This window comes from Nicotiana sylvestris, chromosome 7 (assembly GCF_000393655.2).
Source record: "Nicotiana sylvestris chromosome 7, ASM39365v2, whole genome shotgun sequence".
In the NCBI taxonomy this organism is placed as follows: domain Eukaryota; kingdom Viridiplantae; phylum Streptophyta; class Magnoliopsida; order Solanales; family Solanaceae; genus Nicotiana; species Nicotiana sylvestris.
In genome coordinates this window covers 103,456,556-103,469,784 of record NC_091063.1, presented here as the reverse complement: position 1 = coordinate 103,469,784, position 13,229 = coordinate 103,456,556, and positions in this window count along the sequence as shown.

The window sequence follows — 13,229 nt, the reverse complement described above, 5'->3', positions numbered from 1 at the left end:
TTGAGAGGCTTTTAGCTACAATTGAAGAGGTAAGTGAAGTTTAATCACTTTTGATGTTAGATATTGATTACCCATTATTAAACCTAGTTAATGTGAATTTGAAGTGAAATTTGGGGATTTTAGGCTATGTTATTGGAGTGGTGATTTGAGGGCCGATTTGTGGATGGAATTGGATGAAATTAGTATGTTTTGACTCGTAATTGAATGTGTTCGAAATTTGTGAATTTTTTTGGGTTCCGGGCTGGGGTCCCGGGGTTGACTTTTGGGTTAACTTATCATAGTTGTTTCAAGACTTTAGCTTTATCATTTGGAATTGTTTCCTATGGCTATTATTGATGGTATTAAGTTGCTTTGGCTAGATTTGAGTTGCTCAGAGGCCGATTCACGTGGCAAGGGATTTTTGGAGTATTGATTTGCACTTTTTGAGGTAAGTAACATATCTAAACTTGGATTTGAGGGTATTTAACTCTGGGAACTATTTTATGTGGGAGGTATAGGGGTTACGTATAGGTGACGGGCGTGTGTGTGTGCACCGAAGTGTTCATGATTAGAGGTGGCTTTTGGCTATTATGAGATTTGTTTTGTTATCATGCCTCGGTATATCTATGTATTCTCTACTTGTAGGATTTTTTTGAACTATGATTCATGTTGGAAACCATGTCGAGGATATGTGCTATTTGTTTGAGACATGCTAGGGATATTCTTGCTATTTTGAGCTATTTTCCTTAATTATACACATACTATCAGTCTCGAGTCTATATCCGTGTATGATGACTTTGTCTCATCACTTTATTATTTGATTCATCATATGATGTTGATGCCTCATATGTGTAATACTGTTGAATTGATTATTGTGAGATGTGATTATCTGAGACTTGAGCAGTTAGTGACTGAGCTTGGGCCATAGAGCCAATTTGGTATTGATTTTGACGTGGCGCTTATGCCAGGCTCATGTTGGGCTAAGTGTTATTGTTTTGAGGCGACACGTGCACCAAGCCCATTATTTGGCTATATGATTATGATTAGCACTTGGGCAGCATCCGTCCCTCTGAAGTCTGACATACTAGTAGTGGGCGCTAGCATAGTGTTTTATATACGTACTTGATGATGGATAGTTGTGACAGACACTCGTACAGTGCTAAGTGTTGATGTGTGGCTATTATTAATGGTTTCACTATGATATTATTAATTTTACATGTATATCTGACATGTTGGCATAGAGATGTACCTTCCTCATGCTAGCTGGTAAATGAAGTGTCTTATTCGTGTTGGGCTTAAACTGTTATACTTGGAAAGAATGCCTAAATTCCTGAAATGTGAACAAGCTAAGCATAGTATCACTAAGTTACCTTCTTCTACCATTTACTTTATATTGTAAACTGTTACTGGTTATTGATATTGGTCTCTGTCTGTAGTTTCTGAGCTCGTCGCTGCTTTTTCCCTAAGGTTAGTTTTGTTACTTGTTGAGTATATGGGGTCCGCTTTACTCATACTACACTCTCGTGTGTAGATCCAGGTACTTCCGGACGAAGTGATCTCAAGAGTTCTATTGTAACCAGCTTTTGGGAGACTATGAGGTAGTTGTTATACCGTCCGCAGACCTTGAAGTTCTATTTCGTTATTTCTATTATTACTATATTAGTATAATATCTTAACCCATTGTTTTGTGTATTTGAGCCATGTTTCCCCATTTGATGCTTCATACATGTGTGTTTATGGTTTTATGACTTAATGGGTTGATTAGTTTCGTTACGTGATGGTTTTGGGTTGAATTTGACCAGTTGATTCTTGGCTTATAAGCTTAAGTTGATTATGTTGACTAATGGTTGACTTTTGGTAAAAAGACCCCAGAATGGTGTTTCGATTGCTTGGATAGATTCATACTATGATTTTGGACTTGGTCGTATGCCTTTCATCGAATTCGGAGGTCCGTACATTGATTTGTGTTGTTTCGCCGAAAATTAGCAATTTGAGATTTAGAAGTTTGACCGTTGGTTGACTTTTGGCTATCGGGTTCAGAAATTGGTTTTGGGACTTGAAATAGCTCAGTTATGTTCTTTAGAACTTTTCTGCAAAACTTGGTGTCATTTGGAGTTGACTTGATAGTATTGGGACGCCTGGTTGCAATCCTAGAGGTTCTTGAACTTTACTTTGAAATGCGTGCATTTTGGTGTCCGATTCGTAGTTCTAGATGTTATTTTTATATTTTGATTTCACAAGTGAGTTCGTATGATGTTTTTATACTTTTGTGGTTGTTTGGTTTGGAGCTTTGAGGGCTCGGATGAGTTTCGGACATGTCGCCAAATGGTTTAGACTTAAACAGAACTTCTTCTGTGTTGTTGCCTCTGGTGTCGCATTTGAGAAAAACAACATCGTAATTGCAACCTTAGCAGGGGGATCATAGGTATCACAATTGCAATTCCTAGGTCGCAATTTTGAAGTTAACCTGGACTGGGGTAGTTTTGCATTTGCAATATTTTTGTCGCTTTTGCTAGGGAAGCAGGCTTCACAATTGCAAAGCCGATGATGCAATTGCGGCTTCCCACATAGGCTGTCAGTGACGTATTTGCGAGGCATTCTTCGCAATTGCAAGGGTTCACAATTGCGAACTAGTGATGCAATTGTGATATCTGCAATTGTACAAAAGGGCTAGAAGTTGGGATTTCATATCATTTTATCATATTTTAGATCCCTAGGCTCAGTAGAAGGCGATTTGGAGAGGGAATGTTCATCTACAAACATTGGGTAAGTGATTCTAATCAATTTTCAACTATATTTCATTATTATATCTTAGATTTAACCTCAAATTTATGAGAATCAAAGAGGGAAATTTGGGAAATTTTGTCAAGTTATTTTTTGAAAAATGAAGAATTGCGTTTTGAGAGTAAATTTGGACTCCGATTTGAAAACAAAACACATATATGGACTTGTGGAGTTATGTATAGTCGGAATCTACCTTTGGACCCGAGTTTTGACCGGGCGGGCTCGGGGTTGACCTTTGTTGACTTTTTGGGAAATGTGTAAAGATCATAGCTTTATCTATTGTAATTGATTTCCCTTGCATTGTTTGATGTTATTAAGTCAATTTTGGTTAGATTTGAGCCGTGTGGAGGCAAAGTTTAGGGGAAAACTATTTTTGATGGTTGATTTGGCCTAGTTGAGGTAAGTGTTTGGTCTAACTTTGTATGGAGAAACTACCCTTTAGGATTTGGGTCTATTGTGCTTTTTATGTTATGTGAAAGCCGTGTACGCAAAGTGACGAGTGGGTACACTGGCTATATGTGGTAATCGACCAGTTTAGGTTATTTAGACTCTTTCCATGCCTTTAATTGAATTGCCATAATATGTTATATCCCTTATTGTTAATTTACTCTTACATGCGTTAATCTACCCTTACATTCTTTATTCGACATTGTTAATACTTGTTATACCTCTTACTTGTCATTTTGCTTTTATATGCTTTAGCTGAAGTTATTGTCTCCCTTATTGTATTGTTACCTCTTAAATTGTTGAATTACCTTTACTTGAAGTTGTCATTTCGTGGAATATCTTCTTGTTAAGTTATTGGTGTTGAAGTTGTAAAAGACATTACCACATTGTGGTGAAGTTGTTAGTTGTTCAGATATATTTCTTGTTGAGAAATTCACATTCATTTTGTTACTGTTGAGATTCTTGTATACATTGTGGTTGAGCCATGGGCTATTTGTTGTGGAAATAGTGGTATTGTTGATTCTTTTGGAAAGTTGTGGCATATGGGCACTTGTGGTGCGAATTGTGATTATGTTGTGATATTTATACGCATGCGGTGCTAAAAGCCTAGGAGTTGAAATGCATGCGGTGAGATAAGGTGGGCTTTATACGTGTGTTGCTAGTAGGGTAAGTACTTGAAGCCACACAGTGTGATAAGGTGGGCTAAAACTCGTGTAGCAATTTCGGAGACAATGATTTTCAAAACTAAATGTAAGGCTCGCATGGCGATATAAGGAAAGATTATGACTGAAATTGTGAAATGTGAATACGAGGTAGTACCTCAGTTGTAATTCTTGTTGTGCATTTCATATTGAAAAGAGTTATTGTGTATACAGTGAAATTGGAGAGACCAATTCCTCGTCATCGAGGCATCTCAGGAGATCATCACAAAGCCTCGAGGCTACAAGGCTATGGTCGAGTTTCCTACCTGGAGGTTTGTCGACATCCAACATTGGGATAATGTCGACCACAGCTATGGTAGAAATGGGGAGTTCCCAAGGTACACGACTAGGACAGACAGAGCCTAGTGGACTACCCTAACCTTGAATCAGGGTGTCATCTAGTTGTCTCGTCCCCTTATCTTTGTAATTAATGCATTTTGTACTATGGTGGGATTCCCCTCCGATATAAAAGGGATACTTATCATTTTGTAAGGCCCTATTGTTGCTTCAGTTGCTCCACACGGAATATACAAGAACATTCTCTTTGCTCTCTAACATATTCTCTTGATATTATTGCTTTCATTTATTATCTTCATTATTGTTCATCATTTATTGCTTATCATTGACCATAAAGAGCCTTCGTTGATTTTATAATAACTGTTAGCCATACTTCGACTGCCTAAGATAGCTACCAGTCGAGCTCCAAAGCCGACCTCGAGGCCCCCGAATCGACAAGCTCGAGGCCCCGATTGTTAACCTATCGGATTGGTTATCATCTTATTCTTAACTCTTATCTTGTTTCTAAGTCTCGCATATAGAATCAACTGTTTAACAACTAGCATAAAAATATATCACGTATTTTTAGAGTCCCATAATCAAATTTAATTATTATTACCATTTTTACGGTAAACAGTTTAGTGCCCACAGTGGGGCTAAAAAAAATTGATTATTTTCTTGCTAGTTTTACTACATAACACAACTTATCTTTCACGCTTTCTCTTGTCCAAGATCTTTGATTTCAGGTCAAAATGTCTGACTTAGTAAACAACAATCTGGAGTACCATGGAGAAACTGGCGTAGATGTTCCAGGTGTTGGAGTACCACCGCGAAACCCTGAGAACGTGCCAGAACCGATCCTCGTGGATGCGGTCTCGCGCGACGCCCAATAGGTCGATATAAACTCGCACACTAAAAGGAGCGTGCATCAAGGAGATCCACAAGAAGTTAAGAAACCCCAACTAGGGAAGAACGTGAGGTTAGCCTTCATGTTATTTTCGAAATGTTGCAGGCACAACAGCTGGCTATTGCTCAGCTGCAGAGTCACTAGAAAACTCCTAGCACGGTAGCACCGGGGACAGCTCCCCAGCCGAACAGGTACCGAAGAGATCAAGCAATAACGGGTCGATAGCCGACCCTATCATCGTAAAGATGCTCGAGGACCTCACCAGAAGGATTGAATCGGGCGAGAAAATGATAGAAGTCAACGATAAGAAGGTCGAGACTTACAACTCCATGGTCGACCAAAATCTAGGTGCACCCCCGATCCTGAATTGATGTGGATTCGAAGATGTACATACAAAAACCGTTCCCAGAAGAAGCATCTCCGAAACCCATTTCGAAGAAGTTCAGAGTGTCGGACCTCCAAAAATACAATGGGACCTCAGACCCCATTGAGCACGTTACTGCTTACACTTGAGCAGTGAAGGGAAACGATATAAAGGATATCGAGATCGAGTCCGTCTTACTAATGAAGTTCGGGGAAACACTAGCTCTCAACTCCATAGACTCACTTTCCATGCTGGCAGACTCCTTCATAAAGCCGCATGCTGGTGCCATCAAAGTAGCAACAAGGAAGTATGACGTGTTCAAGATCAAGTAGAGGGAGAACGAAATGATGCGAGAGTTCGTATCTCGTTTTCAAATGGAACGGATAGAACTACCGCCAGTCTCCGATGATTGGGCAGTGCAGGCCTTCACTCAAGGTCTAAATGAATGAAGCTCGGTGGCTTCAAAGCAGTTGAAACAGAATTTGATCGAGTATCCAGCTGTGATCTGGTCGGACGTCTACAACCGATATCAGTCGAAGATCAGGGCCGAAAACGACCAGCTAGGAGCCCCCTCGGGCTCGGTATACCCAAGTAGGCTTTTAGTGAAGGAGCCAAAGCCAAACTAAGAAGGATATCAGCCATACACCAAAGATAGAAGGAATGCCACGAGGCACAATCCACCTCGCAACGATTGAAGGATATACCAAGGATAGAATCCACGGGGTCCCATCAATAGAGCCGGATTCGATAGGAACACAGGGCCAACGAAGGCACCGCGCTTATCGGAATACAACTTCAACATCAATATATCGGACATCGTGTTCGCCATCAGTAAAATTAGAGATGCCATATGGACCAGGCCTGTACAATCCGATCCTTCGCAAAGGAATCATAACTTAGTGTGTGAATTCCAAAACACACACGGCCACAGGACCGAGGATTGCCACCAACTCCGAAAAGAGGTTGCCCGGCTACTTAACAAAGGTCATCTCCGGGAATTCCTCAGTGACCGAGCCAAAATCAATTCGGGAAAGAGAGGCAGCCAAGAAGAACGAAACGAATGAGTCGCAACATGTCATCCACATGATCTTGAGAGGCATAGATGCCACCAGGAACCCGTGATGAGAAGGATGAAAATATCCATCACCAGAGAAAAGCGAACTCGGGGGTACATACCCGAGGATGCCCTTACATTCAGTGAAGAGGACACTGAAACCTTGTCTCAACCTCACAATGATGCACTGGTAATCTCTTTCCTCGTAAATACATTTCAAATAAAACGTGTAATCGTAGATCCAGGTAGCTCGACCAACATTATCAAGTCGAGGGTAATAGAGCAACTCGGACTACTTGACCGAATCGTGTCCGCCACTCGAGTCCTCAACAGATTCAACATGGCAAGTGAAACAACAAAATGAGAAATCATCCTCCTAGTAAGCATGGCCGGCACAACACAGAATGTCAAATTCCATGTCATCGAAGGAGATATGAGGTACAACGCCTTGTTCGGGAGGTCGTGGATACACTACATGAGAGCAATACCATCCACCCTCCACCAAATGATGAAATTCCCGACAAAGGATAGGATTAAAACCTCCTACGGGGAGTAGAATGCGGCGAGAGAAATGTTCGCGGTGCACGATGTGGCGCCGGCACCGATACCTCAACCCGCAAAGGAGACAAAGGGTAATAAAATTACATCTTCGGTTAAGACCAATTAAAAAAACAAAGGACTGTACCGCATCCTCATCACAAGCGACTGAGACATATCAGACCTCAAAACATCACTGGCACATCCCATACTAAGGTATAACCATCTCCCTTTTCATTTTATATTTCACACTAACCCTTATGCAGATACCCAACCGAAGCAGTCAAAGCGCTAACCCAACCCGAAGACCTTAAGGTTTTAAAGCGTCTGTTGCACTCTTTTCCTTCGACTGAGTTTTTATCCCGAAAAGGGTTTTACCAGCAAGGTTTTTAATGAGGCAACCTTCACATGCTACCTAAGGATGACTCGACAAGCATTCAAGGCTTTTTTTGCAATCAACCTTCACATGCTACATAAGGACGACTCGACAAGTATTCAAGGCTTTTTTTGCAATCAACCTCAAACACTGGGGGGCATCCCCCCGGAAGGCCATCTGCTCGGAAAAGCCAAGAAACGCCAAATGGGGTACCAATAGGAAAATGATGTACTGGGCCAAATGGTCAAACAAGCCGTGTCCGTATAGTCGGGCCCCTGATGGCAAAATCATGTACACTTGTATGAAGTAATTGAAGAATATCTTTTGTCAAAGCATCTCACACTCCAAAAGAAGTTCGGTACCCTCGCAGAAACGACTCCTCCACCGAAAATGTCTTGAACACTCGGGGACTGGCGTCAATAATTCAACACCTGAACGACCTTCGGGTCAGAACTCCAAACTCATAAGCCCTCAACGAGGCAACATGAAAATCACAAAACATCTCCAAGGCCGAAAGTTCCCCAAGCACTCGGGGACTGGAGTCAAATTCTCAAAAAATGGATGACCTCTAGCTCAGAATCTCCAAAATCATAAGCCCTCAATGAGGCAATACAAAGTTTACAAGTAACGGCTTCCAAGCCAAGATACCTTCGATGACTAGGGGACTGTCGCTAGTCACCATTCATTAAAAAACCCGAGGTCATAAGACCCCTAGCGTGCAGACTCGGTCTAATAAGACCTACATAAGGAAGCAACAAAACTGTAAGACCTCAAGCAAGGCATGAACAATACTTGTACCAAGTATCCAAACTTGTAAGACCGTACTAAAGGCATAAACCCGATTTCAATGTTTCGGCTATATATCGAACTTGTAAGACCCCTAAAATGCATACCCTTGATATAGATATCGAAACTACTTCACTCGGGACTTAAAGGCTCCAGCTGAACAGAAATGGCTCCGGTCATAAGGCTGTACCAGCCAAACTAAAATCACAGGCCTTCAATTACTTCGAATCTACTTCAAAAAGAACTGGTTAAACAGGCTACCCTTGACATAGGCAAAAGAGCTTCGACCATGTTAGCTCCAAATCATAGGCTTCGAGATACTCAGCCTCCGAGCCAAACCTCCCGAGGTGCTCAATTAACGCCACATAACGACTCATAATCGAGTTTTTTATCGAATCGTCGAAGAGTCAGGCAAAAATTATTTCAAAAAGTCCCTAACGAGGGAAAAATAAAGCCAACAAAAGATCACTTCGACCCAAGGCGTAAGAGCCATTGTCTCCATCCCACACTAAAAGGCCGCATAGGCCCAAGGCGTAAGAGCAATTGTCGCCAGCCCACACTAAAAGGTCGCATCAGCCCAAGACATAAGAGCCATTATTGCCAACCCGCATAAATACAAAACTTGAGGGTCGAATGAGCTCAAGTCGAAACCTGATTCGGAGACTGAACCTAAAATAGTAAACTAAATATGCCTAAAAGCAAAGCGTAAGAGCCATTGTCGCCAGCCTGATGAGCCTCAGGGCCACACACATAAAATGTTGCTTCAACCCAAGGCGTAAGAGCCATTATCACCATCCCGCACAAATATAAAACTTGAGGGTAGAATGAGCTCGAGTCGATACCCGATTCGGAGACTAAACCCAAAATAGTAAACTAAATATCCCTAAGAGCAAAGCGCAAGAGCCATTGTCACCAGCTTGATGAGCCTCAGGGCCACACACATAAAAGGTCACTTCTTCCCAAGGCGTAAGAGCCATTGTCGCCAGCCCGCACAAATACAAAACTTTAGGTTCGAATAAGCTCGAGTTGATACACGATTCGGAGACTGAACCCAAAATAGTAAACTAAATACGCCTAAGAGAAAAGCATAAGAGTCCTTCTCGCCAGCCTGATGAGCCTCATGGCCACACACATAAAAGGTCGCTTCGACCCAAGGCGTAAGAGCCATCGTCACCAGCCCGCACAAATACAAAACTTGAGGGTCGAATGAGCTCGAGTTGAAACCTGACTCAGAGACTGAACCCAAAATAGTTAACTAAAAAGGACGCATCGACCAAACACTTAAGAGCCTACGGGCCAACCTAATGAGCCCCAGGGCCATATCACGAATCTAAGGATTTCTACCAACTCAAAGACCAGTTCACCTGGTCAAATTCGAGACAGAAAGAGATGTAGAAGAAATAAAGCAACAAGGTTTTCTTTTATACACATATACGAAAATGCTATATACACATATCTCCATATACAAACATGCTTTGAAAATGCTATATACAGATGGCGTAATCTACCCCCCTTGGTAGCTATGGCTTGCTGGCCTCGTCTTCACTTTCTTCGGCGTCGGACAGATGTAACCGAGCATCACCCTCGTCCGTCCTTGCTCGTGCCAACTCTTCCGAGAGGGTAAAACCCCTAGAACGAATCTCCTTGAGGGTCGTTCTTCGAGACTTGCAACGCGCATATTCTTCAATCTTCTCTTCGCGGTCGAGGATCCTTCTCAGCTCATCTTGAGCATCAGTAGCATCCTTTAAATAGATCTCCATCTCCTGGTCAGCCTTAGTTTGGCTCATTATGGTTTTAGCCCGAGCATCAACGATCTTAACCCTGACTTTCGAAGCTCGAACTCAAGCTTCTTAATCATATCAGTTTGAACCGATGTGTTGTCACGAGCCAAGAGAAGTTGAGCCTCAAAATCAGGAACTTTAGCCAGAGCACCCTTCCCCTCTAATGCTTGAGCCTCCGCCCAAATTTTTAGTTCATCATGCTTATGCCTGGCTCGGCCACCTTCATCCCGAAGGCACTTCAAGGCCTCTATCTTTTTCTGCAACTGAAATAAATGAAGTGTTAGCCTCAGAAGCTAGAAGGCAGAATGCACGCTCACCCGGGACAGAAAGCTACCTGCTCCTTCAAGTAGCTCTCATAATTCAATCTTCAACTTACCTCATACCGCAAGTGTACCAACCCGACTTCCTTTTCATCGCAAAGGAGCCTAAGGGGTCTCTCCTCGTCTAGAGCTTTCCGCAGTCTGCCTTCATGACAAAACAGCCCGAACATAAGCTTGTCGAAGGCCTGCAAAAGAAAACCCAATAAGGAAGGGAAGACGTGAAGCTTGAAAGGCCTGTGTCGAAACTCACCACAAAGTGAAGCCATTGGGCTTCCTCGAAGGTAGAGACACTTCTGCCAACCTAGTTCCCTCAGCTCTAAAAGGGTCAACTCCGATCGAGGCACGGTCGCTTGGTGTATGCGACCCCGAGTTTCTAGTATCCCTCGATGTACTTTCGATAGAAAAAGAAGGCGATAGCAACGGAGAAACCATCTTTCCAGAATCCGAAACCACGGATACAGCAGGTTCGGACGATGCTTCTGCTCCGAAGCCCCGATCTCGTTTCGCCTTGCTTTGAGCGCCATCGCCCTGTAAAAGCATCTTTCGCTTATTGTTGTCATTCTTTAGCCCGGAAGTTGGAAATATTTCCCCCTCTCCAGAGGAGCGCGGCCTCGCCTCGGAAGGCTTTCCAATGCCTACACTAGTAAGATTAGTACGCATAAAGGGAAAATACCTCTCCATATGAAGGAAGGGAAAGGAAAAAATAGCGCAACATGCACCATGATGTTTTGCTTCTAATCTGCCCCGGGACAAAACTTGCCACTTGCGCTCATCACAGGTCGAGTGGGTCGCCAACTTCCGAACCCAATCCGGCAAATCAGGAATGTCGCCCGATGCCCATAAAACCGCTCTAGAAAAAGAAAAAAAGGCACGGTTACGAAACCAGCTTTCGCCATAAACAAAAATGAGAAGGCGCGGAATGCACCACTTACGTGTATAATTCCATTCCTCAGGGAATGGCATAAGCTCCATGGGGATAATGTCAGCAGTCCGCACTAGGATAAAGCGACTCATGCACTCATGTTCTCCATCTTCCTCATCATAAACAACGAAGGGCGTGGTCGATCGACATCGCAAGGTTAGCAAACCCCGATGGGGAAAGGGTCGGTACAGCCTAATAAGATGACTGAGCGTATATTGAAGCCCCGCCTTCACCGTGAAAAATCTCATCATCAACATTGTTTGCCAATACGATGGGTGAATCTATGCCAAGGTAACCCGATACTTTAAACAGAAGTCGAGCACAACCCTATCAAGGGGGCCAGTGTGAAAAGATATGTGTACACATTCAAAAATCCATCGGCATGATCCGTGATGCCCTCATCCGGGGAAAATGTCTGTAACACTACTTTCTCCCCCCCCCATCCGTAGTCTTTTCTCACTAACTCAAGGTGCTCTTCTTCTAATGAAGAAGTAATCTTCAAGTTATACTCTCGGTGGTCCTAAATGCCGGAGACGAAACTCTCCCCTCTCTGCCAGATAGACCCCGACGTAGCAGCCATGGCTATGGCAAAATTAGAGAACTAAAGCAGGAATTTGTGCAAGTGCGTTAGCACTGAAATAATGAAAGGCCGAACATTGGAAAAGAAGGGTAACTACTTAAAATGGTGGGATCCCAATAGATCATAATCCATATATATATATATATATATATATATATATATATATATATATATATATATATGAAAACAATTGTGACGATCTGCCTGCCTTAAAGCCAAGTAAAAACACTGGCCGATATCACCAAATCGCCCCAACAACTTGGAAACCGTATCATACATTAGACGACACTGTCACACCTCCTTTTTCTGCCCCCGCGAGGGGTGAAGATATTTTTTCCAATTAAAGGACAATCGAAACGGAATTTATTTATTTATTTCAGAGTCGCCACTTGGGAGATTTAGGGTGTCCCAAGTCACCAATTTTAATCCCGAATCGAGGAAAAGAATGACTCCATATTACAGTCTGCGTACCAGAAATCCGGATAAGGAATTCTGTTAACCCGAGAGAAGGTGTTAGGCATTCCCGAGTTCCGTGGTTCTAGCACGGTCGCTCAACTGTTATATTCGGCTTGATTATCTGATTTTATACAACTATGAACTTATGTGCAAATTTTATCTTTTTACCGCTTTATTATTATTATTTTTAAAAGAATGTGAACATCGTTTAAAATACGTCTTTGGATTGCGTCACATGAAATGCACCCGCAATCCGGAACACATTTTATTTGATGTTTTGGGATTTGGATTTGGGTCGCATGAAATGCACACCCAAACTTAAGAAAGTAAACTATTAAACACGCGCCTAAAGAGACTATCGCGTTATTATTTTGGGAAGGCCGTGAAATTCGCTGAACGGTCCTCCCGAATTCTAATTAAACCATACATTTTTTGTGAGGGCCCCGCAATCTGCACGTTTTATTTAGTGAGACTTGTCTCATTTTTATTTAAAAGGGCAAGCTTAAGGCAGCTACATTTTTCTACTTGGCTACGAAAAATCCAACCAAAGACACACTTCGATTTATAAAGAGTTGAAATTAATTAAGTGGAGGCCATGGGTTGAAGATTGAACTTATTTGATGAAAAGAGTATTTTTCGTGGGATTAAAATTACTACTATAATTTTAAAATTACTACAACATGTATAAACAACTATTAAGACAACCTAAAATTAACACCTTTCAGAATGTGTACAAACAACTATTATGACAAATATTTGGATAACAACAATCTAAACATGAAGAAACAAAATGCCAAATAACTACTTAAAGTAACGAAACAAAGGAAAAGACGTTCACGGCCAAATTTCAATACCATACGGAGTTAATTAACAAAATAGCAATTCACAAACATCATGTATATATGTCTCGCTCAATTCGTGTACTATCCGCATGAACTAGGATTGTATTTCAAACATCA